This window comes from Trachinotus anak, unplaced genomic scaffold, assembly GCF_046630095.1.
Source record: "Trachinotus anak isolate AG129_WGS33_773 ecotype Australia unplaced genomic scaffold, CSIRO_AGI_Tana_v1 ptg000010l, whole genome shotgun sequence".
In the NCBI taxonomy this organism is placed as follows: Eukaryota; Metazoa; Chordata; class Actinopteri; order Carangiformes; family Carangidae; genus Trachinotus; species Trachinotus anak.
In genome coordinates, this window is record NW_027273861.1 from 8181983 (window position 1) to 8209414 (window position 27432).

The 27432-nt window shown below is 38.8% G+C and overlaps 1 protein-coding gene and 1 long non-coding RNA gene across 6 annotated transcripts in view; both read right to left on the reverse strand.

Moving 5' to 3' along the window:
* Positions 1–27432, reverse strand: part of LOC139626812 (inactive N-acetylated-alpha-linked acidic dipeptidase-like protein 2) — a 496369-nt gene that overhangs the window by 240138 nt on the left and 228799 nt on the right. The window lies entirely within an intron of this gene.
* Positions 26–3751, reverse strand: LOC139626816 (uncharacterized). Its single transcript, XR_011692428.1, has 3 exons — positions 3128–3751; positions 1796–1867; positions 26–1699 (listed from the first exon to the last, which is right to left on the reverse strand). It is a non-coding gene; the product is annotated as an uncharacterized lncRNA (long non-coding RNA).

The window sequence follows — 27432 nt, forward strand, 5'->3', positions numbered from 1 at the left end:
AATCTAAAGCTTTTGTATTATTTAAAAAAAAAAAAAAAAAAATGGTAATGTTGCTTCAAAGCAAAGTCTCAAAACATCATTGGACAATCTCCTTTGAAAGAAAAACAGTCAGATTTTAGCAAACTATGCCTTTCAGATCTGAAAGTCCACTTCAAAAAAATCTACTTATTTCACTTGGTGCAGGCATGTTTTCATTACATGTTTTATGCTCGTTATAATGATAATGTGTAAGAGCTATTAGCATGAGAGCAGGCAGATAAATCACATGTTCTGCTCATGCCGAGTGTGCATATAATTGCCTTAGTGGGAGCTCTGCGCGCTTTCTCGGGCCAAGCAGACTTGGAATATGAGTCACTGTTGCCTCTGCAGGCAGCTGCTGAGGATAATATATTCCTGTAGCACACAATCATTTTAATAGCTCATCCATTTGTTCAGGAGACAATTGATTTTCTCTATTTCCATACACGTTAGTCACATTTGATTTCTCTCGTCCCATTTGCATTCGTCACATTTCCAGAGCGTGGCGCCTGTGCTCAGGCTACATGATAGGAAATCTTTATTCAGGTGCCAGGGCTGGTGTTAAGGTGGAATCTAACCGATGATGGAGACCAATAAAGTAGATCCAGCACATCACTTGCAGTTTGATGCAGTGCTATATTGTCCAACTCAGAAGGGAGGAATTTGGAACATACAACCACTGAGAATTCAATCACTGATACCAGCATGAGTCAATTATGGAGCAGTGTTCCTCAAGATATTAGTCAAACCACAATTAATATTAATAATCTGTGGCATGTTCTCATAAATAAAGATCAGTATTACTACTCTGATGGATATATTCAATTTATATTCTGCTTATGAAAAATTTGCAGTTTTGTCTCCACTGTTTGGAATTAGAAGACAGATATCTGCACAGTTATAAGCTATCTCAGTCACCTGGGAGTAAGAAGCAAGAGAATCAAACAGTATCTTTACATTACCACTTCATTGGCTTAGTGTGCACTTTCATGTACCACCCACAAAAAAGTGTTTAGGTGAATACTGAAAGATTCATCAGACAAATGAAAACAATTCAGTTAAGCTACTAACTGTACTCCTCATGTAAAGGACCAGACGTTATGTTCAGTCCTTGGCTACATTATATTACCGGAGAGGCTGACTTTTCATGTGCATTAACAACAACTTGCTAAAAGCTTAAAACGTCATCTAAAAGAGGCAACTATATATCAAAGTAAAGAATCCTGCCTTAAACAGAAGTGTTGAGGTGCCCTTTCTCTGATGTTTACAATACTGCACACCATTTCCACCATTTAACCACCCAACCTCACCATCTTCAGATGAGGGTGTGATGGAGAACAATCAATTTAAGGACTGTAAAGAACTGGATACAAATAGTTCAGAATGTGTAATTTTACCAGCATTAATCACACAGTATGTAACTTCTGGTCTGGTCTCTCAATCAAAACAATAACACAAGACAGCATTGGGTGATATCATAAAATAGCACAGGAGCATGGGAGTTGTTGCCCGAACCATCGCTGCTCGGATTGGATTAATTCAGTGCCAGTCTCTCAGGAGGTTTTAACCAGGAGCTGATTGTGTGTCACTTTTCATGTCAACACCACACAGCAGTTAAATTAATTTCTTTTCCCACAGTGACAGCAGAAGGCACTGAAACACCTTGGCCATTGTACCTAAACTGGCAAATATAAACAATGCAATCTAACTGAATTAAACACTCAAAGTTAAAATATGAACAAATTATTGACAAACAATTAAGCCGAACTCTACTGACCTGTTGTAGCCAAGCCTGCACTCAAACCTTCCGCCATGGATATAAACTGGCTGTACGCATCAAGGCAGATCGCTGCAGAGACAATTGTCATTAGATTTTATATATTTGCCTCAGACAGAGATGTCTCATGGATGTTTTAATTTTGTTATGAAGGTGGAAGCCGCACTCTGCTGCCACATTTAACAGCACCAATTCAGCCAGAATTTTGAAGTTGAACATATCAACCAGGGCAGTGATTGGAGCTCAGCAATCACTGGCTTCACTGGGAGGAAATCCCACAGCATGCACCCCTTCTGTGCCAAGTGTGCGGCTGCACCCTTCTCTGTAGATGTCACCGCTGTGCTCCAAGGCCCTTCGCCCATACTGCGCTATCAGGCCCAGGATAGTAAGACGCCTTGCTCCAGGGGGATTTAGTTACCTCCACAATGCAGGCTGTGCACAAAACGTTAAAGGTCTGTGGGTCTGCCTGCACAAGTGTAATGCCACAGAACCTGCCATCTAACTCTGCTCTAATATGTCAAAATTAATTAAAAAAAAAAAAAAAAAAATCAGGCAATGATGGAAAATATTCGGTTAATGCAACCCCTCTCAGCAAGTTACATTATTTTGTCTAATTTATTGAACAGTTTAATTCTGCTGTTTGAGGGCAGAGATTTTGAACTGTCATACAAGGTCAAGAAGTGTCTCTAAGAAATGAACAATGTCTATTCTGTCTAGATTTTCGTGTAAGTCATTCTAGTCAACCAAAATGCATTACACCTTTTTCAATGTCATCACTTATACCTGGGCTTTTCGTGTTACGACATGTCAAAATGTCTTAACGTAAAAGGTCTGAATCCCTGAGATTCAGCAGGGAGTATCAACAGCACAGTAGTCATATGCAATACTTCACCCCTGCTCAGATTTGGCATTAAGTTTAGAAGCCTCAAACGGGTAAATGCATGCCATTCTCTGGAGTCTCTAAACCCATTTGCACTTGGTATTAACATGTGATAGCCTGTGTAGCTGGACATCTTATCTGAACAAGGACAAGGCTGTATTACAAAGTGTTTCCTTATCTCTAAATGTGGGGTTACTGATGGAACGGACCTGTACCTCTTCCCTCTGACCCATGAGATGGTGTCAGTGGTCTCATGGTGAACTAATGTGTTTAAGCAGTCCCCAATTGACTTGAAAGGCAGACACTTCCTAGTTCAAAACCAGACAAGTTTTGTGTTGTTACAGTAGAAATTATAACATATGCAGTCAAAACAGTTGGGATTTGAGATAATTCTGCCCCTGAATTAAGACACAACTACCATATTTAGAGTGTGTTTGTCAGACATTCCTTACCAGGACGTTCTCCTGCTTCCTCCTCAGTGCGTTCCTGCGCTCTGCACACCTGTTGCTCGTTCCCTAATTAGCCCTGTGAGCTTCTGCCTGCCTCAGCTGGCTGCATCTCATCATCTAATTAGTCTGTGTATTTACTGAAAGAACGAAACAAAGAGCCATTTCCACAATTTCCTTTGTTACATTCTCTAACCTGCCTCAGCATTCCTGTCTTGTTCTGTATAACCTATTCACCTCCCTATTTGCAGGACAATTACCTTGGTTATGGTTTGTTAGGTGCTGCCAGACTGTTTCAAAATTCGTAGGCGGCAACAAACAAAAGTATTGTAATTCAGAGATCATTATGTGAGGTACAGACAGAAAAAACATAATAAAGTACAAAATAAAAGGTGGCCTCACAGAAAAATACCAAGATTTTACTTTTTGCATTTCTCTTGATCAAGATTTAATAATGAAAAGTGCCACCTACAGGCTCAATAAGTTGAGTTCCTCATTAATACCAGTCTTGTCTGCTAAGCCTGCCTATGGGTCCCAATTTGAGAAATGTTCAGAGCAAAACACACACACACACACACACACACACACACACACACACACACACACACACACACACACAGAGAGAGAGAGAGAGAGAGAGAGAGAGAGAGAGAGAGAGAGAACATGCATCGTAAACTACTGCCCTTCACCTGTTAAGTTATTGACATATTATAATTATAGATTACAGTGAGTTTTTGCTGACCATATAGCACATGTGATCTCCACTTTTACTACTATTTATATTTTTTAGTGTCATATTCAGAAACAGTCATTGAAACTATAGTGTAAGGTTTCAGTTTTATGTAATGTTGGTGGTATGATATCAGTACCACTATCAACAGATCTTTTTCTGGTCTGTTTTTGTTGGGAACCATGTGCATCATGCGTGAAAAACAGCCAAGATGCCAAATCTTGGTTCTGAATTAGTACTTTCCTGTACCAGCAGCGACAGTATCAACACATTAGCCAACAGTGTGTAGCTGAATAGCATACACAAGCACATACTGCCCCATCTCCACCAATACAGTTCAATAATTCAGATTCCTCCATCAGTCAGACACACACATGCCAACACAGTGATTGATTCGTATTCCTCTGTGTTGACAGACCTATAACAAATAATATATGTAACCTGTCCTCAGACAGGATTTCCACCGTGTCACACATCCTGGCATAGAGATGCAATGACAAAAGCAACCAAATCTTTTCTGTCAGAGAATAACGCTGTATGGACATTGTGTTGTTGTTGTTATTTAACCATGGGGTTAAATCAATGACCTTTATTTTATGAAAAATGCTACAAATATTTTCAACAGTCCCCTCTGTCACTTCATCCTGGTGCCTTGCCTGAATTGTTGAAATAGATAGCTAAAAGTAACTTATGGTTGAATTAGTTAAAAAGTACAAGATAAATTGTGTGGCTGCTAAACTGGTAACATAGGCTACCTGCCACATTCACATCTCAGGTGGGCTCAGGTGGAGATGAGGGTGGGGCCCCCCAGGCACTGGTCCAATTGGCCACCAAGCAGGACGTGTGTTCATTCATATTTACCAGCATCAGGATCCAGCAAAACCAGCGATGGTGACTCCATAGCTTTAAGGTCTTTAAATCTGATTGTCTGCCTCAATGATTTATATTCCTTTTGACCATAAGGGTCCACAGATAAATCAAAAGCATTTTTCATAAAACTATTCCAAGTATTCCATATATCGTCATGTAAAGTCCATTGCAGACTGAGGAGCGACTTTATTTGCATCACTTCTTCCCATATTTCAACCATTTTCTCCCCTCTGGCTGCCTGACAGCAGGTATGCTTGTTGTCCTTAGTTTACTGGCTACGAACTGGGTGTCTCCCTACAAAAATCTGTTTAGATTTCACTCCACTTTATTTCCTTTCCTAACCACTTTTCCTCTAACTTGGTGGAAAACGTCATGAGGTCAAGGAAAGATGTCAAAGAGACTTCATAAGGTCTTAGGATCTCATCTCCTAACCACAAACAGAAGAAAGGAAAACAAACAGGATTGAAATGTTGAAATAAGATAACATGAAAGATATGTACAACTAGGACAACATTACACAGTAAAATAATAATTCAATAAAAATAACAAAGTGAGTAAGGGGCAGAATGAATTATATTCAGACATAAGTAGGTGATATAGACATTACACTTTTTTTTTTTACGTATTTGTTAAGTTGAAAAAAAATATTTTTTAATATAGTGAGTTTTGAAATGGCATTTATTTATAGATGTTAAGATGATGATATGCTTGTTCTTTAAGAATACTCCTAACTGGATTTGAAGAAAAAATTTGATGGTGTTCATATCTTTTAAATCATGTGTGTTAAAATACATTGCATTAGCATTGTAAAGAAAACTGTCCATTTGTATAGGAGAAATCAATGTGCATTATAATGACATGGAAAAACGCTAATCTTATGTGATAAATGTGTTCTGATAAATAGGCTAAATAAATAAAATAAATAATATTACTGTCAACTATCCAACAGTTTCCAAATACAGCAGAAATGATTAGTCACAATTGGTCAATTATACAATAATTATTTAACTAATCTACCCCCAATGCTGTGTCTGAAGTCACTGTGAACTTTTTAAGTGCTGTGAGTGCCTAAGTATAACCATTAAAAGGTTTTATAATGCTGTAGTGACTGATTAGATATTTTTCTGTCACAAAAACAATGAAAAATTCCTCTAAATGTACAGGAATCACAACATTAAATGTCTTTACGAATTCACAAACTAAAAGTTGCGCTATCACAAAAAAATCGACTATCTGTCACCATGAGCACAAAATCTAATCTATTGATTTTGTGCTCATGGTGACAAATGGTCGAAAATCAATAGATTAGATTTTGTGTACCTGGACACAAACTGTTGTGAGACTGGTTTCCCAGTAAATCCAAAGAGTGTGACTAACAGTCCAACAGTACTAACAGTCTTATGACTTTCGTCAAATGAATGTGGAGAAGTTATATTTTAATGAACCCACAACACTTCACACAATTCAAATGGAAACGTAAGACCAGTGCTCGAAAAAGTGAACTTCTATATCTATTGCATGCCTGAAAATCCTGTAAACTATATGTCTTTATATGGCTTATCATCTACACATAGTCTTAAGTGCAAATATGAGTGCTTTATTTATGGCAAAAAAATGAAATAAAATAAAATAAAAACATAGCTGGAATGCTGGTTTGCATAGAAACACATGGCAGATAAGTGAAGAATAAAACATCAGTGTGAGACAGATGGAGAATTTAATTTTCTATGTGAGGCATTTCTACGTGCCTTGCTGTAATCATTTGTTAATTTTAAAGAGAAATTCATCAAGAGAATTCTTGGAATCTGTAATGAACTGATTAAGTCAATTCCTTCAAAAATGTCAAACAGGGTCAAAGAAAAAAAGAAGAAAATCTGCACTCCTAAAAGACTTCACCCTTATCAGACAACTGGGACATTAACAGTAGCAGAACGAAAGTTTGACAAGCTGGCACCACATTTTGTCTTAGGTGTATAGGTTTATCTACGACTTCATTGATTCTTGTTTGAAAGATATGGGAATGGTATCTCTCTAAGAGTGCCTTGTTTTCCACAGCAGACAATTTCAATTACTCAGTCCTTTAGATCCAAACATTTGTTTATTGGGATATTACCATTTTTAGGGCCTTGGTTTATCTTTTTTGATATATGCAAGCCAGAACCAACCAAGATTCAAAACCGTGTGCCAGGTGAATGTCAAACTTCTAATTGAAAATCCTATCATACCACTTTGCAATTTGATGTTGGAAATTGTCCACATTAGATATTTGGAAGAGATATGATCAATGGTTAAAGGATGAACATTCCCATGTCACAGGCATATGTGACTCTTTAGAAATGTCATGAACTGCAGCCTGATATTGCCCCTATGTGGCCTTGGGAAATGGCTTCTGTTCAGGTGTAGAAGCCAAGGGCAAATCAGGGAAACATACTATCACTACACACTTTTGCATGCAGAGACAGAAACCTGGTGATTTTAAACAAACCTCCATGTTAACCAAAGTTGTTTGGAGAAAAGAAACAACATTCATCACAGTTTACACAACAACATGCAGGTTCAACTTTGATCTACCATACTAACAGTAGTTATGAATGCACACAGTGTTTCTGTGCAATCAGGGATTATTACTCATATTTCAGGCCTGCTCACTTTCAGTTTTAACTCCAAGTTAAGTAGTTAAAGTAATCTCATTTATTGGCCTGTCTGACTTTGTTAGGGCAATGTGCCCATGCTCCAAGATCTAAGCACTTACTTTGGTTAACTACAACTGACAGAAACAATGGCCAGAACTGTACAAATAAGACCCAATTTGTGATAAACAGGAATTATCCTGTAAGATTAAGGCTTAAATGTTAAATGAAACTGATTACATGACCCAAAGTGTGGTTGGATATTTTGGTCATAAAAGCCAAGTAAGTGTGAATTAGGTGGCAAAAACCAGAACAAACAAACAAAAAAAAAGATTTTAGTAATATATGGATGGATGGACAGATTGACAGATGGTTCAGGAGAAGGAGAAGTTCAGGTGATTTTTAAAATTAAAATAATCCTCAGTTTTTTTTCTGCAGGTTGTTGAATGTACTGTGAAAGGGCTTTGCAGCTGACTGTTCCCTCTAGCGTGAAATAGGGAGGATTAAAAGCAGTACAATACAGCACAGTTAAACTGACACAAACTTCCAATTGAAGTGGTGTTATTGTATCAAGTAGTGAGTCACACCTGCAATTTTTAGACTGATAAAGTCTGAAAAGAGATGAAATGAGTTTGAAGCAATGTTGGACAGGAAGGGAAAAAAATGATTTTATGAAACTAAACATACAAAACAGAATAGAACTTGTCCACATCATACATGTTGAAGCATGGGGACCCATTCCCTATGCCCTTTGACATCATGACATAATACTCTCTGACCATTAAACTTGTTTTGTATAATTGCAGGTTATGTTCTCAGGATTAAGGCAGAGCCCTCTCTTGAGGGAAGGGCTTAATTTCCTAACGCTGAAATGTTGTACTAAGATGTGCGGGGGATAGCTTAGCCATTCGGAATGAACCTGTTTAACATCAAACATACTCAAATCTGTGCCTTGTCTGGATGACCAGATTAGAAGGCCAGTGTTGTCGGGATATAGGGGTTCAAGGAAAAAGCAATGCATTGCATCATGGCTTCCTTCTAAAAAATAGATATCAATTAGAATGATCCCGAGGTGGAAGCCATATCTGTCCTTACATCTGAGAGAACAGAGTTCTGTCCCATAAAGGATCTGGCCATTGTCACAGGAAGCTGTCTTGACTACCAGTCGATGAAATTTCTGTCATTTTCATGGGCATGACTGTGTCCCGTTGAAGGCTGGACCTTGTCAAGCAGAGAGGGGAACAGCAATTTTCGGATTTTTGTGCATGTGATTTTTCATTGGTGTGCAAGACCTGCAGTAAGTTTGAGAAGTGTGAGGCAGCATATTGTTACACAAGTAGTGTAGCTCCTTTCTTGAATAGCTCAGTATGTAGGTTGTGTATGTACCGGGCAAGAGAGAGAGAGTGGTGAGGCTGGTGATCCTAGCAGAGAGTTCGAAGTTAGCAGTATAGATATGAATGAAGTGCAATGTATGCATTTTAGGCTGTTTGTCAGCAAATAAACTGACAACTACTGACAACTCCTCAAGGCCCAACGTTTCCTGCATCTGCCCTGGGCTTCCAAACTACAGTCCACACAGTGAACGAGGAAAGGTTAACAATATTGAGGCAGGAAAATGCAGGATTCTGCTGTTGCAGTTTAGTTGTACAGAAACATAATTTTTAGGGGACATGGTTCCATAGCGTGATCTCTTAATGCTATGTTGAGCACAGGGTACCTTAAATCAGTCACTATGTTGCTAATTAGAGTTGAATGAGAGGGACTGAAGTCTTTCATTCACACATGTAATTGCACAGCAGTCATACAAAGTGTAACCCTAACCATAACCGTAACATGGACGTGCTGGGGAAAACATAAACTGCTCTCCACAGCAGAGTTTATTGTGGCATCTGGATGCTAGCTGTCTACAGCAAGACAGTGTAGGTGGCTTTGGTGTTGTGTTGGCAGACACCTATTCATGTAGCCTGGGCGGTACACAGGCCTAACTAAAAAATTTGGTCTCCTACACTATAAAGACTAGCTTCCTGCGGAAGAGGGGTAGATACAGCACCATATCGTATAAAAGAGTGGCACCAGTAAAGGCAAATGCAGATTTACACAAATCTGTTTACCCAGACTTCTGAAATGCACTGAGATGCAGGGCAGTAACAGTCAGATTTTTTTTTTCTTAAAGATAGCTGGAATACATGGCAGTAACAACTAGGTACATCACATTTCTATTTCACCGGCCTTGTAGCATGTTGTGGCTCTATCTCAGGCTTTATTTCTTACTCAGGCTGGAATACATGGCAGTAAGAGCCAGGTACAAGTTCTCTATGTTTCACAGGTTGGTGTTGTGTCTTTACCACAAGGAGGAGCATTTGAATCAACACTCAGTTGTGACAGGTCAACCAGATTGCACTGAATGTGGCAGTCGAATGCTGAACTGAAGTTCTTACAATTCCTGCAGAATAGGTTCAACTGGAATGATAAGCAGCAACAGCAAGCTGTTATTGTAAGACTGAGGGCTTAAAGTGGTAGCAAGAGGGATGTCTTGAATTGCTTTAGCTAAATTCTCCCCACAATGCACTTGTTTGTAAGTACAGCTGGGCATCTAGTCCTGTAGTAAACACACACACACACACACACACACACACACACACACACACACACACCTGTACAATATATAGTACCACTTGCTGTGTTTTTGCTTTTGATCTTGTAAATGCTTTGGAATATACCTGCTGGTCTATTTAATGTTGCATATGAATGAATATTGCCATACTTGAACTTTTAGTATATATATATTGATATGGTAATTTTGGTTGTAGTTATGAAGTTAATTATTAATGTTCTAAATCAATAGTATATTTTAAGACTGTACCAATATTGGCTATCCTTCCCTGTGTACGACGGTGCCCGAAAATTAATAACATTTTTTATTTATTTGTTTTATTATTTAACATTAATATTTTAATATTTATACTTTGTTAATGTCTGACCTACCAATGCCCAACAGTGACATATTGAGCAAAGTATGTCTGTCCAAGACTCTAGAAATACTGTACAGTACAAATATACAGTATGTGCTGTAATCAGCTGTGATGAAGGACTGTCACGAATGGTCTGTAAGAACTACATCCCCATTGTTAATCAACACATTTTTCCCACTCCTGCTTAAACCTCTGATTGCCCAATTTTGGGAAGACTGTTTCAGAATAACATGAACTCAACACAGGCTTTTTCTTCTTCTGTCAGACAATGTTGTGTGTAAACAAAATCAATCTCTCCCCCTCTCTCACACTCTCTCGCTCCATTTACCAGGTCATGGTGGATCTCTAGCTGTGTGCTAATTGGCCTGGCCCAATGTGTTGGCATTGATTATTAACCCCTCAGAAAATCCCAGCGGGATGGCTTTGAATGTTGAATACGATCACACCTCTAACACCTTGCTAACTCTGCCATGTGGCTTTCATTCATGTCCTTCTTCTTTTCCACCTTTTCTCCCTCTTCCTCCTTACAGGTTTTGCTCAAACTTCCCCTGTGTATTTCCTGCTTTCTTCCTGTCACTCCACACATCTTCCTTTTTTATTCATTAATATATTTAGGTCATACTATCTTAATCTCTTATCAATCACAGAAGACATACAAGCTCTTACAAATTCACTATGTAGGCAGGCTTACACAAGATACCATATGATTGCTCAGAAATGTTTTCAAAATCCCACTGACAGGTTGCTTTTGGCCTAACCTGGACTAACTCACTTTACCCTCCACCTACCTACCTCCCTGTGTGCACTGGATTCCCTGCTGACACCAAGTTTCTTTTAGGTAGTGTGCACACTGCAGACTAAACCATTACTCATGAGGAACACTCTGTAATTAACTATTTTCACAGTACTCTATCTTTGCCTACATTTTGAAATAATTTATTTACGATGCTCAAAAGCAATTTAATAATATTATTTGTTACACAGCATTTATTACACAGCCCAGCTTCATCAAATGTGTCTTCAAACAACTCGAAGTCCTCCATATCCACATGTCACTTCTTCTGTACTTCTGACATGTAAAAAAGACATTGTTTAATAAGCAGCCAGCCCACAGTTTGGAATTATTTACTGAACGACATCAGCTTACATTTGGTACCCCCATTTACTGAAATACAAAGTGCAACTGTGAGCAAAAATCTTCTTGAATCCATGTGACAAGCAAACATACACTAGGTCAGTCTGTCCACTGAATGTACATACAAATTAACATCCTCCATCGATGTCCTGGTTAGACAGAAAATAAGTTGAACCTCCAAAATATTGTTACTTAATTCTATTATATTATTATCATCACTAAATAAATAGTTTAATAGTGTAGTATTTATTTACACACACACACACACAAACACACACACACATACACACACACACACACACACACAGAGCTCCTCCTTCACTTGAAATGCTCTGCCACGCTCTGTGATTCATTTATATCTTATGTTTGTCTCTTTTGAATCCTTGGTGATGTAGCTCCACCTCTTTCTTTTTAGTAGTTTATTTAATCAATCAATCAATGCAGCATTCATTTTACAAACCAAAACCACTATTATAATCTTATGAGTATAACATGCACAAATATTGCTGTTCACATTGAATAGCTGCCTTTTCAAAAACATTGAAAAGACGATTCATTAATGAATATTTCTATTAGGGCATCAGGCAACAATTTTATGTCTTTTATGAGCTTGCTGATCTAAGCTGAATGAATAATTAGCTGTTGCTTTAATAAATGAAAAGATTTGACACACATTATGAGAGTGAGTAAAATTAAAGGGAAATTTGTGCCGCACTTACATGTATTTAAATTTGGCCCTTAATGTTTACTTCATGTCAACAGTGCACAGATTCAAAATTGAAGCCAGATTTTTATGCTTAACACATCTTCATGTAGCACTGTCTTCAATAAATTTAGAATGAAGATGCTGATTATTCATATCAAAACAGCATGAGTGAAAAGACTGCAAATATGAAAATAAAATATCATTAAACAAATTGTCAAAAGCATCATAAAACTATCGATAAAGATGTCAACTAAATAACAAAGAAAAATTACATGAACTATAAGCTAAATCATAGCTTTTTTTTTTAAGCCTGTAGTTTAAGCCTGAGTTGAAGGAAAGGAATGCACAGTGGCTTCAGAAAATATCCAGACCCATTCACTTTTTGCACACTTTATTGTATTGTAGGTGTTGGTTATTAAACAGAGATGATGTGATGATGATGAAGAAAACTCCGCTGACACCGTCTTGCTGGTATATAAAGAGGTTTATTACAAAGAAGTCCAGCATCAAATCAAGCACCCTGGGTTGCCTGAGAGAGGAGTCAAAGCCAATGTGAATCTCCTCTGAATAACTGCTCTAACTCCCCATCTATATAGGTTGGTTGTCTTCATGAACCTAAGACAACGTATATGATCTATACCATAAAAGGCCTCATTTTCAGAGAGACAGTCATCTCCCAAAGCACCTAGACCTAATACCAAAAAAGGCCACATTCTCCTAAACAGAGAAGCACCCATCTCCCAGTGCATCCTCTGACCTGGGGCCCCTATCTAAACATACCAAACCCATAAAGTCACATATCCTATAGAACTTCAGATACTACATAGGTCAGTTTTCAATGGATACAATTTACATTTTAGCCCATGAATCTACACTCAATTATAACAATGGCAAAGAGAAAACAAGGATTAAGAAACTTTTGCAAATCTATTAATAATCAAAAATGGAAATCTCTCATTCAGTACTTTCTAGAAGCCCCTTTGCCATCAATTACAGCTTTAAGTCTTCTTGGCTAAGTGTCTACAAGCTTCATGCACCTGGATTTGGGCAGTTAATGCCATTCTTCCTGGCAGAGCTGCTCAAGCTCCTTCAGACTGAATGGGAAGCGATTGCGGACTGTAATCTTCAGGTCTCTCCACAGACTGTTTTATACCCTCGCCCTGATCTTTGCTTTGCCACAGTTTTATCATGGAGGTCTCCAGGGAGTTCACTGAACATCGTTGTTTGGTTTTTGCCCAGTATCCAAGTAACCAAGGTTCCACAGGTGTGTACCTTTCTCAACAAAAAGACCTAAACAACCATATAGGTTGTTTGCCCCTACCCTCCAATACGACCAATAGGAGCACACCTGTGGCAGACGTACTGGACCTTCAATAAACATGTGGTTAATGCTGTGGAACGGTTTGGTTAGATTATTTAGATTTAGGCACCAAATTACTTGTTTAGGTTACGTAAAAGATTGTGGTTTGGGTAAAACTAAGCAGGCTACTTCCTTAAGACTGAAGGGCCTTCGTTGTCATGGTTACCATAAAATGGTTAAGGAGTATTAGATTCACATGGGAAATAAACACAAGCTGATGTGAGAGTCTGTGACATTTAAACTGTACACACCGTCTCTGTAGGGAGCCATCATCCAACCTGTGTGTTTGCATTTTCAAAGTATGAGCGTAAGGAGCTGAGAATAGTTGAAGGCAAAGGAACAGCCACTCACTTCTGACTGTATATTTACACAATATAAAGTTAAACAGACCTCTTAAGTCTTACAATAAAATTTCATTATTTTCTGCACATGCAGCGATTCAGCGTTTACTCCATAAACTTATTCTTAATTCTAAAGTGAATTTTGTTGCCACACAAGTGCTGTGGCTCAGTATTAATGTCAGACTCTTTGACATCTGTCAGTTACTCCACATAAAGCTTTGCTTCAGTTACTGTGTATTTGGAGGGAAGGCTCTACTCTTTACAGAATCTGTCAAAGAATACAAACAGCAATAAGGATTCTGTTTGGACAATTTCTTTCTTCTCTGCAACAATTATTTTCTCTGGTATATTAATCAGTACAACCCCATGGGTTCACCGGAAAGATTCTGGACATTTAGTTTTGTTTCTAATACAGTTTTTCTCCCACAACACACAGCACGAGTACACACACACACACACACACACACACACACACACACACACACACACACACCACTCTGCCCCAAGTTCCAACCATGGGAACATGTTGATGTCTTTATTTTAGTATGTTTAATTTTGATAGAGTCAAACATACATACATGAAGAGTCAACTGATGTCACACTTGGGGGGGCAGTGAAACACACCTGAGAGACACCATCCATTAGCTATACACGCTTATCCTCTATGGGTTCCAGGGGAGAGGGGACTGAAGTTGGGTGTGAGGTGGGGTACACTTTGGACAGATCGCTTGTGAATGGTAGCGCTGACACATAGAGACAGATTACTATTCATTCCCCCAGAACCTTCTTGCTGTGAAGCAACAGGGCTTACCACTGCAACATCAGTCAAGTGCAAACGCGAGCTATGTCTCACATTCTTTCATACATAGTCAAATAAATGTATGCAAAAGTAAACATAGTAAAACCCTTTTGGTTGTAGATCTCGCTGCTGACACGCATCTGCCCCGCAATGTAATCCATAGAGGAAATTGAGAATTTACTCACAGCTGCAACAGCATTTATACATTTTCCATGATAATCCTGTAAAAACTAAAAAAGAAGTATTAAATATTTAAACACACATTTTGATTTGAATTTCTGAAGTTTAATTAGCACTGGCAGTCTAGACTCTAGACACTCATATCTGGCAGTGCACGCATTGCATCATTTCCTGTTTATGGTGAGTAAATTTCTTGTAAAGTTACTGCAAAATCAGTGTATTATTAAAATTAGAAATATAGTCTCTTCAGTTGGCATGTAGTATGGAGTTAGGACACCACTGTTGAATCCTCCCACAATGAGACAATTTTAAAATAGTGACTTGTTTTATTCACTGTTATAGACTGTACAAGCTGAAGTTTTGCCATCCGCCTCTCTACCTGTAACTAAAACTTGAACGTGAACATAAAGTCAGGACCATGTTAGCCAAAGTAAATGCCTAACAGCTTGAGCAGATGTAACATGTTATCCATTGGATACCATGCATTAATCCATAGATAACTGAATCACGATCCTAAACGCTCATAAAAAAAAAAATATATCAGTGTCAACAGTCACAGATTTTCAATCAAATAGATTATCTGTTTGTTTTCCTTATCAAATTCCAGCTTTATGTCCACAGATGTCCATGTGTTGTGAACCTGTTTTTAATACCAACACATCCTGGACATCAGTGTGTTGGCCTCAGATAAGGAGGGAAGGAACCATCAGAAAGAAGATCACCTGTCTCCAGTTTACATTCCTACTTGATCCTTCACGTGCCTTATCCTCCTCTCTGCAACCCCTCCGTCTATCTGCTGGTTTGTGTGTATGGCTCAGTATCACAGGCTTTAACAGCTTCATGAAAGTTGTAATCCTCCCTCTGCTCCGTCATTGATCCTTGTGTAAAGGTTTATCTAGTTCTCTTTATCGTGCACTCATACAGTCAACACACAGTACATACACACACAGTGACACACATTGATGCAACTAGGCACACTAATGGCAATCTTCCAGAGATCCTGTAGTGCTCAGAATAATAATCTAATCTAATCTCATGGCAAGTGTTTTGCTGGAAGGTGATTATAGATCCTAAATACATACACACACACTCACATTCTCACACACACACACACACACAAAATACTCATTCATCCCATCAAAAAGTGTAACTGCCCTTACTACATTGCTCATATCTTGAGATTAATATGAGATTAGATTTCTAAACAGCTTCATCCTATAAAGACCTAGGAAGCAGGATGTTCACCATAAAGTGTGACACTTCCATAAAAAATGAAAGAGTGCATTACATTTTTTTATTTTTTTTTAGCAAACATAAAGTACAAAAACAACAAACATTTATGGTATTTTCATATTTACCGACATATCTCATTATGTAGAGCAAGAAAAAATGCTAGCGAGGTGAGTTGTCCCGGTGGCTCACCTTTAGGTTCAGTCCTTACTGCAGTGGCCCAGGTTCAAATCCAGCCTGGGCCCTTTGCTGCATGTCATCTTCTCTCTCTGTCACTGTCCCTATCGCATTAGAGGCAAAAAAAAATACTCCAAAAAATAGCCTTAAAAAATTTGGAGTTCATTATTGAAAATAAAAGTTTTCTTTTTACCGATGTCCCTGGGCTGTGCCCTTTTCATTATCTGATATTTCTCTGAACAGCCATTCTAAACAGTGCTGGTGAAAGTCTTATCTGGACGAAAGACTCACACATTTTGAGGGCAAATTCATATAATAATTTAACTGTGAAAGAGAAATTACAAAGTAATTTATATTGAAGGGATCCTCAAATGTGTTTTTCAAAAGCTGATTAGCCAGAAGTTTTGTTTGCATGAATGTTCAAAAGCGAGTAGTGCCACATTTTGGAGGGAGTCCTAAGATACTGCTCTGTCAAAACTTAACAGAAGTGGCAGAACATTCCACAGCTGGTTGATTTACCACGATTTCCTCTTTGATGCACAGAGTTTTCCTCAGTCTTCAAAGTAAGTTGTGTGCACCTGACATCACTACATGTCAGTATTATTCACACAGTGGTCATGTGGTCATGTTACAAATGGGTACTGCTGTGTACTGATGAATACTATCCCCACTATCTATGTACAGACAATTTCACAAGTTGAAAGACAGCTTCCTTTTTCTTTTTAGAAGCTATTACTTGTGCAATTTCCTTACTTAAGCTAAATGAATTGGAAAAAAAAAGCATTTACTTCCACTGTGGTATAATCACTCTTGCGCCTGTCGAATTTACTCACCCCCTCTTAACATATTCATTAACAGATTCATTCATTCTGGCAGGTAGGAGAATTTGACAAATACACATGATGAAACAGAAACCACATCAATTACAAACTTGTTGTAAGTGTGTGTGGGCTGGATGTTGCTTGAATGCTATGATGTACTGTTTGATTCTACGCCCAAGGATGCGCTCACATCCAATGAAACACTTAACCCTCCACTGTGCTTCCCACTGTAGTCACTGCTCCTGTGGCTCTGTTTGAAGTCAATGCGTCATCCCCAGGTCATGAAAAACTTTTAGGTGTTATGATGAAACCTGCGCACACGTGCGTGCACACACTGAGGCAAATGCTTTTTGAAGTCATTCTAGCTGCGGGCATTGGGGAGACTGATAGCAATGCAGCTCTTTAATCTTTAATACCCAAGATGCTGTTATGCTGTTTCTTTGTAGCTCATATTCATACGAAAAGTAACACCAACTATCCATCTATGCTTACCTGCTACTAACCTGCTAAATATCACTGAGAGCTGAGAAGTTTGAAAGTCAAGTATAGTTCAATAACATCTCTGAAAATGTCCATGCTGTCATACTTACCGTATAAATAAATAAAAAAAATGGTGCACAACTCTCATAACAAAGTGATAATGACAACAACTGGCACTGAAAACAGCCAGACAACCAGATTGTACAAGCCTACAGCACTATAGGTTATTAACCTCCCTGAGTTATCTTACTATCAATTGTCTCAAACATGTTAATCAATTTCTAATGCTTAATAGAGCCATGTAATGAAAGATTCTCATTAGCTTATTATTCGTTGAATGGCCATGTCTGAAATAAAATTTTTGGACTATGTTACTCCTCTTACTGAAGCTCACATTTACTGTTGTGATGACTGGAAGATTTATTAATCTATATTTATCTAATACTTTTTTTTATGACCAAATACTTGCAAAACTAATGATAATCTAATGATCCTTTGCTGTACTTTGCAATAATAAACAACAACCCACCATCAGCAAATGCTAGCATGCCCAGTATTCAATACTGAATACAGTACATGTAATATCAGCATGCTAACATTTTCTGTATGTTATACTGAGATTAGCCTCTTACTCAAAACATCTCTAATTGTCCTCACAGAGTCACTAGTGTGGCTGCATATTCTTAGTTTGGTCTTCGATCAGCCGAAAAGGGCACGTCACTCCACTACTCATCGACCTGCACTGGCTACCCACGGCTGCCCGGATCAAATTCAAGTCACTACTGCTTGTCTTCAGAGTAACTTCTGTGTCAAAACCCATCTACTTGAACTCAATCATTCAGCGTTATGCTTCTTCTCATTGCGACACTGCGCTCCTCCAAGCAAGGTCATCTGACATTGCACACAGTCCAAACTGTTCTCGTCTGTGGTTCTCCAATGGTGGAACAAACTATCAAAGCAGGGGTGTCCCTCTCTATCTTCTCATCTGACAGCACCTCCTCTCCTATGACGTTTAACACCCTAACATGCCTACCTAGCTCTTACTATGCACTTTTGTTGCACTTCTTTACTTTATCTCCTTGCACTTATCAAACAGATATAGTACTTAGTACTCACGCCGAGGTTTCCTACATGCACTTTAGTGATGCCCCTCACTTGTCACTTCGGATAAAAGCGTAAAGTAAGTAAATGTAAATGTAGTCTTGTGTCTTATTCAGTTCTTTATAGAAGCCTGTAGCTAGCTGCTTGTAAATGATGCATTTCTTTTAAGAGTCTCTTGGTTTCTCAAAAGGTCCCTCTACAGCTCAGAAAGTGAAACTTACACTTAAAGTAGCAATAATGACGTAATATTAGTTCTTTGGACCATTAGAGGCCCTACACACCCATGGTATGTTGATGGTACAGACTGTGTTTTAACATCATGTCTGTCTTCTCGCAACAATTAGGGTGGAACAAATAACACCCTTTCCAGTTTTTTTTGGTATGTTTTGGTGACCTTTAAGGTGAGGGGATCACATTCATAACACAGGATTAGGATTAGGATAGGACAAGATTTTCATGCCACTTTCTATCTTCCAAAAACCCTGCTGAGCTTGGTGACCTCCAGATGTATCCACTTGCCTTTAGCGGTTTCAGAAACTAGGTAGGTACCACAAAGAGAACTTGTAAAGATGGTTTTCTCTTGTAATTTTTGTGTCTGGATATCAGTCTTTTATTTCTGACATAAATAACTTTTTGTGGATTTGTTTATTCTTGTTTTTTGGGTTTGTTTTTTTTTTGTTTTACATTTGGCATGTATAGTTTTTTGCAAAAAGTAATGTATATTATATTTTATTCTTGATTGATATAGGCTTGTAAAAACTTATTTAAATTATTTTCATGTGATCTTGTGTTCATATTTTAAGACACTAGATCATTTGTATACTGAGTTTGAGTCTAGTTCATATAGTCAAAATACACATTTGCCACTACCTGAGAGGGTTGACCTCTGATATTCCTGACTGCTGCCACCACATCTGGACCACTCTCCTCTTTATCAGACAAGCTTGATTTTTGTAATGGATTGCTGATCATTAATGTCACTCTGGACAATGAAATAGTATGAGTGAGTTTTATCCCTTTTATTTTTTTAATTCAGTGTATAACCACAATGAAATAGCTAAAAATCATTAACTGTTGTGTGGTTTCCTACTTTAAACCAGTAATTGTTGTTCAGACTAATGTTTGCTGCCACTATTGATATCTGTCTTAACTTAGAAGTAATCTTGATGGCTTGCCAGCATTAACACAGCTGGCATCAACAGAAGAACTAGCTCTAAGCCTGTTTCCACTTGTTTTTGATACTGCTGTGAATACGGCACTAATGTTTTATTCTAGAGTCATAACCCAGGGCCTTTGGGGGAGAGCTCTAGATGGATGGGTGGAGCACAACAGTGGACAGGGAGGATGCCTGTGGAGCTACTGTAGCATGGCTACTGCTAGAATTTACAGCATCCTAACGGTGTGTTTGTGTGGCTGTGGGTGGAGAGCGGTAGATGAGGCGGCTGGCAGAGATTCATGGCTGAAGGATGACTGTGTGTTTATTGCAGGGTCTCCCAGGGCAACACATACTGGGCTGGAGGGGCATGGCTATCAGTCAGTGTGACACAAACACACACACACACACACACACACACACACACACACACACACACACACACACACACACACACACACACACACATACAGTTACATAGACATACCTACATGCACAGGTAAACTTACTGTATGCCCACATCCCCATATTGGTAGTCCCTCAGATGTTTCCCTATTTCTAACTATCTAAGAGTTTCATCTGTTTAATGTCCACAACTGTTCATCAGTGTCTTTATCTTACATCCTGCCACCCTGTCCTCTCTGCAGTCTGCTGACTGATTCAACAGCATGACGGGTGCCACTCAGCCCAAGGCTCATCACACCATACTGTACCACCCTAGTCCAACAAGCAGAACAAGCCAATTACTTGATTAAGACTAGCGAGCAATTTCTGTTCCATCACATGATGACATGATGTCAGATAATAAAGGTGTTTTCACATCTAGTGGGTTACAGCAGTCATTTCAAAGCCCAGGAGCTTTTCTCACTTTACTTCAATTCCTTTGGGAACACACTTATCAGATATAGTTTTGCTTGAAATTTCTCATGATGCAAAAATAAGCTTAAAGCTTTCTGATTTAATCACAGCAAAGCACTACACCTTAAGGAATTAAGAAAAAATCAAAAATGTTTCCACATTGTAATATGTGACGTTCAGTTTGAGTTGCATTGCAATGTAATGCACTTCAGCTGCAGGGGGCCTCTACTTTCATGTGTCTGAATTTACGGCTATGATCTGCGATAACTGTAGATAGAGACAGTGAAAACAATGGCATTGTTAGAGCAAATCCGGCTACATTGCAGTGTAAACTATTAACACAAATGGCTGGAATCTGCATTCTTTTTATTTTTGTGTCAGTCTGCCAGGAATATCAGTTTGTTGGAAGTTTCTTTTTTGGGGAAGCAGCAACAAAGGAATAAAACTTAGAAAAGAAAGAAGAAGGGACGGGCTGCCAGGTGGACCAGTCAGTGTTTTGACAGTTTACCCACAGCACAGTACAGTCGTGCTAGCAGTCTGTCTGTCTGAGATACCCTCCTGAGGCCCATTTACATCTGTCTCTCTCCTGCTTTCTCTCTTTTCTTGAGTGTGTTCTTCTCCTTCCTTTCTCTCCATCCTTACGGTGGCTTTTCCAATTTGTCTTCCCACAGATAATACAGTAAAATGGACCATACATACAATTTAATATAAGCAAGTTACATCCATAGACTGTATAGAAAGATGGATGTAGCCTCTGTGCAGTTACCCATAGGTTTCTCAAGAGCAGTTCTGAAGAAGTTAGACTGGGTTGCTCAGCCACTGGGCATACAGTAGCATTGGTGCAAGCAAACTTCTCAACAAGCGATGATCAAATGCTTGTTAATGCAAATATTTAATCAGCCAACCATCTCTTGGGGTTTACAGAGAATAGTTCTAAAAAGAGGAAATATCCAGTGAGCGGTAGTTCTTTGGGAGAAAATGCCTTGTTGATCAGAGGTCAGAGGAGAATGGCCAGACTGCTTCGAGCTGATAGGAAGGCAACAGTAACTCAAATAACCACTCGTTACAAACAAGGTTTGCAGAAGAGCATCTCTGAATGCACAACACGTCGAACCTTGAATCAGATGGGCTACAGCAACTGATGACCACACCAGGGGCCACTCCTCTCAGCTAAGAACAGGAAACTGAAGCTATAATTCACATGGACCCACCAAACTGAACAATAAAAGATTGGAAAACTGTTGCCTGGTCTGATGAGTCTCGATTTCTGCTGCGACATTGGGATGGTAGGGTCAGAATTTGGCGTCAACAATCCTGCCTTGTATCAATAGTTCAGGCTGGTGCTGGTGGTGTAATGTTGTGGGGGATATTTTCTTGGCAAACTTTGGTCCCTTAGTATCAACTGAGCATCATTTAAACACCACAGCTTAGCTGAGTAATGTTGCTGACAATGTCCATCCCTTTATGACCACAGTGTGCCATCTTCTGATGGCTGGTTCCAGCAGGGTAACGCACCATGTCACAAAGCTCAAATCATCTCAAACTGGTTTCTTGAACGTGACAATGAGTTAACTGTACTCAAATGGCCTCCACAGTCACCAGATCTCAATCAGGCTTTACTAATTAGCCTCTTATGTTATGTTCCAATGTTAAAGCTTTCAGAAAGTAGTCTAGCGATGCCTTTGACTGTCTCTGTCCCATGGCCATCACCTTGTACATTGTGGGGGTCCCTTGAGAGAATCATTTTGTAATTCTGTTTGAAATTCTCACTATATAAAGCCAGTAAAAGTGTAAAAGTAAAATGGCTGAAAGAGCCCTCAAATTGATTCCAGACAAACAATCTTTTTATAGTTATAAACTAGGTAAAATTATATATTCAATAGAGTAATATGTCTATAATTTTGTCTCCACATTTCCACATTGTGAAGCAAAACGTTAAAAATACTTCAAACTCAGGTCTGTGCACTAGAATCCTTTTGTTATGGCTGCAACACTCCAGCCCATACCTAAAGTATAATAGCACCTGGTTGAGATCAGGGTTAGTCTCATTCACAACTCACCAGCATGAAATGTTAGTCAGTGAGGAGCTATGAGCTCAATCACTTTTTAAAGTGCAATTTTAGAGCCTTACATTTGAAAGACGATTAGAGTTGGTATTGAAGAAATAATTTGGCAGATACCGTCTTTGCAATACTTGATTTTTATTTAATTTGTTTGGCCTTATTTAAGACTATAAAAAACATATATTTTAACAAAAACCATCAGTAATGTGCCTGTACTTAGCCCATAAATGTTAAACTAACTCATTCGCATCACAAGAACGTTGCATATACAATTGTATATGATGATTGTGTGCATTCAACCTCCCCTTGGCAACATTTTCAACATTAGTTGCTAAGGCGATTAATTAAGGCAATGTATATACTGTATTGTATTCTTTTGTGTCTTTATCTATTGTTTCACACTATGCCAGTGAGATAGCTGGTTAAACAAAGGATAAAAGAATCAGCCAACTTGGAGTTCAAACCAGTGCCGCAGTAGACAGAACAATGACACGGGATATGGAGTGATGAGGTCTGGAGGACACTTTGTTGCATCTTCTATTGAAAACTATAAACTATGCTCCAGATGTGATTCCTCCAGGTGTTAGCTGATTAGTGCATACATCTAGTATTTTCAGCTATCATACAAGATTAATGTCCATCTTGTTTATATCAATATGGGTACATAAAATATTTTCTATATTAAAAAAAGGCTGTTCTCATAGTTCCACTAGCTGCTTTACTTTTAATTTTCTCACTTTATATTTCTCACTTTGCTCTGATGGTCTGAAGAACACACTGCTGCTCTGTCTTTTCTGTCTGTGCACTGTCAATGTGTTATCACACAGTGACGTTAAAGTTTCTCTTACAGAGCAAAATTATTTTACTCAGTGTCACATGGTGCTATTTGCACCATTAGAGATTGCATAAGCTGCTCATATACTATTAGCTTTTCCGGGAGATTAAAAAAATACAAGTGTGATATGATGTTATGATATTGAAGGAGATGGAGCTCAGCTCCAGCCCAATTTAGCCCCTGTGAGCCACTGATGGAGTGAGGCAGGTAGACAAGACTAACTAACGTCAAGGTTAAAAAATGGTATGGTCCACCTTAGGAGGTGTGTTGAGTCATATTACAAGACTCTTCCAGGGATAAATATGGACATATATTGTAATATTTACAATTACAGGTAAGGAGGATATATAAATGTTTCAACTCCCCCTAACTGTTGTTTTTTTTTTTGTTTGTTTTTTTTGGGGGGCTCAAGCCTTAATCGGGCATCAGACCTACCCAATCTCCCCTGTAATTCAAACCCTGGGTGTTCTGCTGTTGTAGCTCATCTACCTCAGGGTTGGACATGTTGTTCATCCTAAAATGCTTTTTATGCTCACAAAAGAGTGGTTGTCTGAGTCACCATTGCCTTTCTCTCAGCTCCAGACAGTCTGACCATTCTCCTCTGAAGTTTCTCTTCAACAAGGTGTCTCTGTCCGCAGAATGGTTGCTCATTGGATTTTTTCTTTTTTTTTTTTTTTTTTTTGGATACCACTCTGATTGAACTCAAGAGACTGTTGTGTGTGAAAATCCCTGGAGATGAGCAGTTTCAGAAGTACTCATAAGAGCCTATCTGGCATTAACCATTTGCTAGGTACTACTTAAAGAACCAATACCATCCTCTAAAAAAAAGATGAGACAATATTAGATTAAAGAACATGTTGAATAGGATATTTTGTAAAGATTTGCTTCTTTTTTTACATCACTGTATAGAGCTGCTAACACCAGTATTGATCAGAGGGACACTGCTGTGGGAGACAGCACTGTGGCAAAGTAATTACCTGTAGGCTTCACACTCAGGGGAGGTGTGTATATGTGTGAGCGTGTGTGTTTGATGATGCATACACGTGTGTGCAAGTGTAATTGAAAGTGGATGGCTTGCCTCAGCACGTTCCACCACAGAGAACTAAACTACATTAATGTCTCAGTCCCTAGCTTATTACAAGCTCAGGTAATTACCCAGCCGGGGAGTGTGAGGACACGAGGAAGTCAGGAGGGAGAGTGGAGCAGTAAGTGGATGCGTACTGGTTAAGGGAAGCCTTGATTAATGTCTTATATGTATAATCCTAATAATGAATGAAGAGCAAAAGCAGAAACTCATTTATCTGAATGTCACACAGCCAACAAAAAAAAAGAGAAAAATACATACCGCTATGCAAATATGTTCTAATGGTTTAGGGTAAACAGGACATTTATAGATTTGCAAACATACAAAACAGTTGACCCCATAACAAGACAATTTACTTGTGCAAGAGTAAGTAGCATGTCCTTGTATTACATATAGCCTATGGGTACTGTTTATGACTTGAGTTTTAATGCATAATGACATTAATGCTGAGCTGTTAAATTGTATAAAATTCAAAACAAGACAATATGGTTACATTTAGTTTATATGGTATTACGTTTGGAAAACCAAAATGACTTCCCAATGGACCAAATATAATAAAACTATACGCTCTTACTGTGCAAACCCAAGTGTTCACCAACTGGTCTACAATCTACTCGAGCCTCATATGTGAGCATTTGAATGAGTGAACAAGTCTCAGCCATCTTAACAGCCTCTATTCCCACTGGCTCCAGATAAATGAGTTTCCTCTGTAATTTGCACTGAGCTGTGCAAAACGACTGTACCAACTTTTTGTTTATTTATGCTCTGTGAGCATTTGAGGGCAGAAATTACGCCAGGGAAATTCCAAATGCTTTCTAAAAGGGAAAAAAATGACTAATGACTGTGAAACTTTGGAACCTACTTTTTTAATACAGCAAAGAAAAAAAAAACACAACCGGCAGCAGAAGGTGTGTCTGCCCACCAGCAGTTAAGCAGTTAGTTGGAACGTGTCAAACTATTGTCACCAGCTATCAAGGAAAATGGTTTGATGTAGTTCTACATCAAAATGACAGGCAGCAGAGACATCTGTTCTGATGGCAAATGACACACACACACACACACACACACACACACACACACACACACACACGCTCCCCATCCAGTGCCCCTAGCACCAGCCCTCATCAACACTACTGATTTGTTGTCGTGGCAGCTCTCAGCCATGTTTGAGGCTGATTGTCCGTGTAACCTTTTAGTTGATGTCTGACTGTCTTGTCATAGCTCAGCAACAAACACAAGACCCCTCCCATCAGCTCACACAACACTGACATTTGTCTGTCTTGTCATGTCTTCGCACAGCAGTGTAAGAAATGATGGATGTTGGGTGTTACATAAGGAGAAAAGTGGGATGGCATGTCTTCAGTAAAGCAGCATGAACAGAGAGCAGAGAGACACTTTGACGTTCTTAAATGAAACGTTCCACAGTCAGAGAGAGGGGAATAGAGCAGGGAAAAAAAAAAAAAAGACCAGACACTCACTCCAAACTCCTTAATCTATCCCCAGATGCACATACAAAGCTTGTCTGAAGCAGTGAAGGATATTCAGTGCATGTCTGCATCACTGCATTGTGGAAGCTCGCTGTAACAGCATTAGTATCAACAGAAAACCTGGCTCAGATTGCTGAACATGACATTAGAGGGGCTCTATTTAAATTTCCTTTTATTTTATTTTCCTCTCTTTCAGACACACACTTGCTATGGGCTTTTGCCACCACAGCTAAGACAGGCTAGATTAGTGTGAAGTAGGTACTGCATTAAATTATTTGGATTGACATTCAGAAATTTAAGCTGTTTCCTCTTTGAATTGGACTGCTCAGTCCTGACCCAAGATGTGGGATTTTCAGCTTTTCGCTTTCTGCTAATGGATGTCTTTAAAGTGTAGCTTCATTCAGCTTTATTTAGAGTGGCATTGCACAAAGATTGCATCAGAAACATGTTCATGTCTTCATTATAAATAAATGTTCATGGAATGCGTTCCCATTACTCTGAATTGATTCAGGCCGTGACAATTTGGAAACCAAATATCGCGGTGGCCTCATGCATAATCATGTGGAAACTATGTCTAGAATGTAAAATACTGTTTAGTTTGTTTGCTTATTACCAAGAAAAAATAAAGGAACCAGGAGGAGGCAGAGGTTGATATAGTCCTACAGCAGCTGACCTAATGTCAAACACACACACTTAAGTTAATAAAGGAGAAGTCGTCTAGCAATGGTGTGGCTCACTGACATTTGTAATTGTAATTTGTTTTTGGACAACAATGGAGCTCTATGGCACAGAGGAATAAGATATATCAGGCTTTGGATGCACACACATGATATTGAAGCATAGGCATTATCTCTTCTTAGAACAGTGTTCTGTCTGATATTGCCTGTTTATTGTCTATAGTTTCTGTCATTTTTGTGGGTATAACTGTGTCCCACTGACAAAGGGTGGGGCTTGTCAAGCAGAGAGGAGAGCAGCTTTTTTTTTATCTTATTTTTTTATTTTTATTTTTTGAGGTTTTTGGCTCTGCATTGAGGATTATCCTGGGCTCTGCAGGTGTTTAACCAAAGTGTGCTTGTCAAGCTGTCCTTGACTGAACTCCTATTGTTCTGATATCAGTTACGATATTGCAGCAATATAAACGCGCAGACGTGTATGAAAACTAAACTTGCGCATTAAGCGTTAAGACAAAGAAGTGGCAACTAAATGAGCAAATTACACTGATTTATCATCTCTGTGGAAAATCTGTAGTAAGTTTGACAAGTTTGAGACAGAATATTGTTACAGGAGTGACTCCTGAGC